The 5,637-nt window shown below is 40.1% G+C and overlaps 1 long non-coding RNA gene across 1 annotated transcript in view; it reads left to right on the forward strand.

Annotated features, from left to right (window-relative positions):
• LOC109315671 overlaps positions 1-5,637 on the forward strand; it is a 16,194-nt gene continuing 10,557 nt past the window's right edge. The window contains exons 1-2 of the long non-coding RNA XR_002102574.1: positions 1-12; positions 3,032-3,039. This is a non-coding gene — a long non-coding RNA (uncharacterized LOC109315671). The remainder of the gene's footprint in view (positions 13-3,031; positions 3,040-5,637) is intronic.

A 5,637-nucleotide genomic window follows, 5' to 3' on the forward strand; every position in this document is an offset into this window, starting at 1 on the left:
TAACTTTAAGCTGTTTGTTCTGGCTTTGCATTTCCTAAGGAAGGTTGAGATCTGCAATGGGAACAAAAGCAACATCTTTGAAAAGACTGATACTGAAAAAAATGGAAAAAAGCTGCCTTATGACCATGAAGAACAAACAAATGCCCTTTGATTGCAATGGATCCTCTCATTTAGCCCAGGCATGAAAAATAAAATGGTGTAAGCCAGGATGCGTTCTAAACTCACTGCAATTTTTAGGAAAGGAAAGCTACAAGTGGATAGCAATGCATGATGCCTCTATTATAAGCATGAATAGTTGCTTTGCATCAAGGTTCACAGACAGCAAATCAGTCTAATGACGATGCCCCCAAAGTGCTCTAATAATCATATTGACCTTTCTTTAAACTTATTGCTAACAGATGAATGTGCCACTTACCTACTTAGCTCTGAGGGACCTACGGTATACTGAAGATAGTAATGAAGATAATTTGGAGGTCAAGGATCCACTAATGAAGGAGATCATCACCAAGAACCTTCATGTGTATGATAAAGATGTTGACATAATAGCTCAAATATCTGACAAGAAAGCAAAAGCGTTTATAGTAAAATATTTGTGAGCACTTGTAAATTTGGCTACATAGAATTTACACTCAGAATTTGTGTTCAAAGACTGCTACACCTGCTGGCTTGGTATCACTTAGATCAAATAAAATCAAGTTCTGTACAAGATGTCCCTATCTTAGAGGTGGTTGTGATTATAATGATTGTGATTATATTCCAGATGATAGCTGTGATGCTGTGCTGGCTGAAATTTGGAATTATTCCAGTATTTTTTGAAGTGCTAAATACTGAACAGAAAGAGGAGGGGCTAGAGGAGGGGCGGGCAATTATTTTACGTGGAGGGCCACTTATTTAGTGTTGGCAAGCCATCGAAGGCTGCATGACAGGCAGCCAGGGGCAGATAAATATAAATTTTCTAAATTTTTTAGGGGCCCTGCGGGCCGGATAAAATGGCCTGGTGGGCCGCATCTGGCCCACGGGCTGCATTTTGCCCACCCCTGGGTTAGGGTATCACATCTCTCTTTTTACTGAATGGTTTCCTACCAAACTATCAGAGCTGTCACCAGAGGGACTTACTTTCTAATTTACTGCATAAGCCAGATGCATGACAGAAAAATGAAAGATCTGCCTGTTCTGTGATAACGCAGCGGGTATTATAGTAGAGGTTGATGAAAAATGATTTAACGCAATGGCACTCAACCTTTTGGCCCCATTAAGTACCTTGAGCTTGGTATGCAGGTTTGGCCCTTGGGCCTGGGACCACCTCCTTCCTGCCCCACAGGATGGGATTTGGCCCTGGTCACATGGCACTGCCTACTCCTAGCCCCCCACATCAGGATTGGGCCCTGGGGCCCAGTACCACTCCCCCTGTCCCCTCCCCCCCCCAAGTTCTGTGTCCTGAGATTGGGTGCCCAATACAGCACACAGGGCCTAGGGGTCCCCCATGGGTCCAGAGTTTTGGCAGTAGGCGAACAGTGGCTCCATATTTCTGGACCTATGGGGAGCCCTGCAGGCCAGATGACACAGCACCACAGGCCACATCTGGCCTGTGGCCCAGGGGTTGACATGCCTGGTCTAATGCGATCTATAACAAAAGGTTCTTGTCATAGCTCTCAGGGTGTGATTCTTGTAAACACTCTGGCTGTGTTCCAGCATTTTTCACTCACTTTCCCATGGTATAAATGACTATAAAAGATACTAGATAGTAAGGGCATGTCTGCATGTCTAATGAGCATCTTGTGCTGAACTGGTTGGTTATATACCTTTCTTTAGCAGAGTGCAAATGTTAGCTCAGATGCCACAGACATGTGTCTGGAGCTGCAGGAGCAGGGCTCTGAAGTTATTTGCATTATTATAGACAGGTGGCAGCCAGGCCATAGTTAAGTTTGATTTTGATCCCCCTTGTTCTTCAAATAAGGAACAAAAGATATTTTCATATTTGTAGTTAGGTTTCCTAAAAAGTCTGAATAAATAAAATTTACTAAAAGACTTGAAAGGCTTTTTTTAAACAACTGTCTACCATTTCTATTGTCCCACTCTCTCCATCTGCCCATGGAAAAAAATCTGAAGCATAAGATGTTTTCAGAGATCAACCTTAGGTATTCTCATTGTTGCTTTTTTACATCTATTTATTATACATACACAGATTTATATTACAAAAAGAGTTTGCCAAATCCAGCATTCAAATTTAGGGAATGCCAGAATTAAAGCAACCTTATTTGTGTTATGACACCATTTTTAATTACATCATGAAAAACGTTTTTCTACAGGACTCCTGCCCCAGTCAGTGTGCAGGAGGAACTATATTCACTGAATGAACAGCTATTTGATATTTAATATTTTCCACAGTGTGATTTATGTGGGCCTGTTCTATATTTTCTGTGTACTGTGTAGATCCTACTCTGACAACAAAATAATGAATTTTCTCACAAGCTTTTCCTCAGTTCTCACTGTAGTATTTGTGAGATTTACGAACACCAGTATTAATGGATTTATTTTCAGAACACCTCTAGAAATGTGATGATATGAGGTCAGATTTGACACAGGGGACTGAGGTACAGAGAGATTAAGGCAAAAAAATTCACTAATTTTGGATGGCGAAACTCAGAGACCAAGGACTGGATTTTCCAGAGAACTCAGAATTACGTAGGACTCTAGAAATTCAAACCATAGCTACTTATTGCTTGTAGCTCTTCATCCCAGTACTAGCTTTCTTGGCCAATCAATCCCAGTCTCCATCTCCAGGCTCTCCATCTCAGACTTTTCCCTTAACTGTGAATCCCAGTCCCAGTCTCCTTCCCAAGTTTCTTGCCCTTGTTAATGCCAAACCCAGAAAGGAGGCAGTGAAGGCCCCCCCCCTCCCCCAGGGTTTCTTCTCACTCCTGTCTTGAAACTTTGGCTCCTACTGGCAAGAGTAATTTTAAGGAAAGTCAGCCTCAGCTCCTGAAGCCCTGGGCTGGAGCATGCTCAGTGTAGATGAAGTATTCAATAGCTTTACCTGTTAAACTTTAAGAAGCCTGTACTGAGTTTGTGTGCAGTGAGATTTTCACAGCTTTATAACGTAGACAAATGTCTTATTTTTACACAGGAATGAAACATTCATTTCTCAAACAATGACTGGGATCCTTGCCAAATTTCAAGTCCTTTCTCTAAGGAATGGAGACACTATGCACATCTTAAAGAAATGATTGTGAGATTTGTTTTCATGATGCAGTAAACAATACATTTTTCCACAAGTTAGTTTTCTGAAACAACAGAACCATTCTTAACGAAGCATAGAAAGGGGAAAAAAACAGCCTGAGGCAGATACTTGAAATGGAAAATTTCAACTCAAATGGTTAAAGCTTGGCAAAACTGAAAGTATAATCAGAACATAGCCTTAAAATGGGAAGTGCTAGGGCCTTCTAATTACAGATGGAGCTACTAGCCACACTAGCAATTCTTATGTAAAGCTCAGGTTCTACATGATGCCAATAGTTGCTTTGTTAATGCTAACAGAGAAACTGGCACTGAGTGAATAGTGCAACAAAGAGTATTCAAGGACAGGAATATGAAAATATTTAAGAAACTGTATTTATTGAAAAACCTAACCAGAATTTCCATTGTTGAAGTTGGCAGAGTAAAGATATATTTCTGCTGCCACTGACAAATCATTGCAATGACTAAAGCAAAGATATCAGTGTAACATACTGTTTATACAGTGTGCTGTCTTAGACCTTTACAAGAGATTACAGTAATGTCTGCTTAAGGAAAACACATTTTCATCCTAGCATTGCAAAGCAGTTGTAAAAGTCAGTGGATCAGGAATGGGAAATCCACTGGTGATCTGAGGTCAGTACAGCAATTCCTCTACCTTCCCAACAGGGGTCCCACAACACTGGAAACAATGTTGTAAAAAAGTATGTATCATATGGGCAATCCCCATATTGTGGCAACTTGTAGTTTTGGGGCCTGCATTTGCTGTAATTTATCCCAGGGATCACCCAGTCCCTGGCCAGTCTCAGTATCAAGAAAGCATGAGTGTGGTTTGAAACCAGTTTTTCTATTTTCCTTGTTTTTCCTGATTCTGGTCTTATGCCAAGCACAGCTCAAACCCACTTGTGGGGAGGAAAAACAGAATACTGTCATCTATCTATCTATCTGAATATTAAAGTCCAAGTACTAATATTATTTTACCATGCATCTGTAATGTTAGACACATGTCCTTGGAAACAACATATAGGATATTATTTGACAATTCTGTCTGTTGATTAATATATTAACTAGCAATACTCACATCTTGTGGGTTATTTCATATGTCTACAAAGATGTAAGTCACAGACAGTAGCCACATAACAAACTGCAGGGCATATTGGGAAACAATATCTACAGGGGTAAAACTTTAACTAGTGCTAAATCATACTCATTCCTAGCATGCTCCAGAGGTACCTCCTGTAACTGTGCTGCTCTGCTGAAAACTTATCAGAAGCAAAAATGTAGCCCTTAACTATGATGGCATCTGTTCACCATCACTGAAAAAAAGAAAATAGGCTTGCAAGATGCAAGTCACAAGTTCAGATAGCTTTAAAACTAGTAAAGGTGACTGCAAATTATGACAAAACAAATGGAAAGAAGACTGCTGGTGACAGTTCCCAATGCCAGACACCCTGGAAGTGTTGCTTACCTGTTATGTGTATCTAGGTATGAGTTCATTGGATTGTGCCATAGCAACACATCTGGCTGCTGACAGCACCTGTATGTAACACAGTGCTTCCTTCTGTGAAAGGCTGAAATTCCTCAACTTCCATTGAAGTCGGTGGACCTGTTTACTATGCACTCACCTTCCCTACATATAATCCACTCAAGAAAACAAAAGCTGTAATTTTCTATTCCTTTTTAACACTTTTCTGATCTGGTAGGATTTATTTTACCAGCTCTGCCTAGCTATTTAACTACCTCACATCTTGTTTGGATGTGCTAACAGCCAGATCTTTTTGAATGTGTTAATTCGTATTAATTTCCATGTGTTCCATTAATCATCTCACTGAAGTCAGTGGGACTAATGGAGTAACATATCAAGTAAAGATATCTAAATCAGGTCCAAAGTATAGACAGCCTTTTTGCTCAATAACTGTAAGCAATTAATACAAAATGGCGTTTGCCCATGATGGAGCTGGTAGGCATAGCACAGTACAAATAAAAAATAACACTAATTAGTTACAGTATCTGTAACTAATCAGTGTAAGTTTTCTCTAAGCTAAATAGATATACGTCCCTCAGCATCTACAGTATTCCTTTTAAGCAGCTTAATTAAAAACGTATTGTCTACAGAAGACAGACTTCTCATTTGTACAGTGCCTTTATTTGTGAATCTTGGGCAAAACAATATTATCATATTTTCCATAGGTTAAATAAGACAGAATGGTTTAGTGACTGCCAAGGTTTATGCAGAAAGTTAGTGGCAGAGGAAAAAAAAACAACTCTGAATCTGATGACTTCTGTTCTTATAGTTTCATAGTTTCAAGGGTCGGAAGAGACCTGAGCAGATCATCTAGTCCGATCCCCTGCCATGGCAGGAAAGAATACTGGGCTCAAACGACCCCAGCAAGATGTTCATCT

This window comes from Crocodylus porosus, unplaced genomic scaffold, assembly GCF_001723895.1.
Source record: "Crocodylus porosus isolate Cpor-Errol unplaced genomic scaffold, CroPor_comp1, whole genome shotgun sequence".
Classification (NCBI taxonomy): domain Eukaryota; kingdom Metazoa; phylum Chordata; order Crocodylia; family Crocodylidae; genus Crocodylus; species Crocodylus porosus.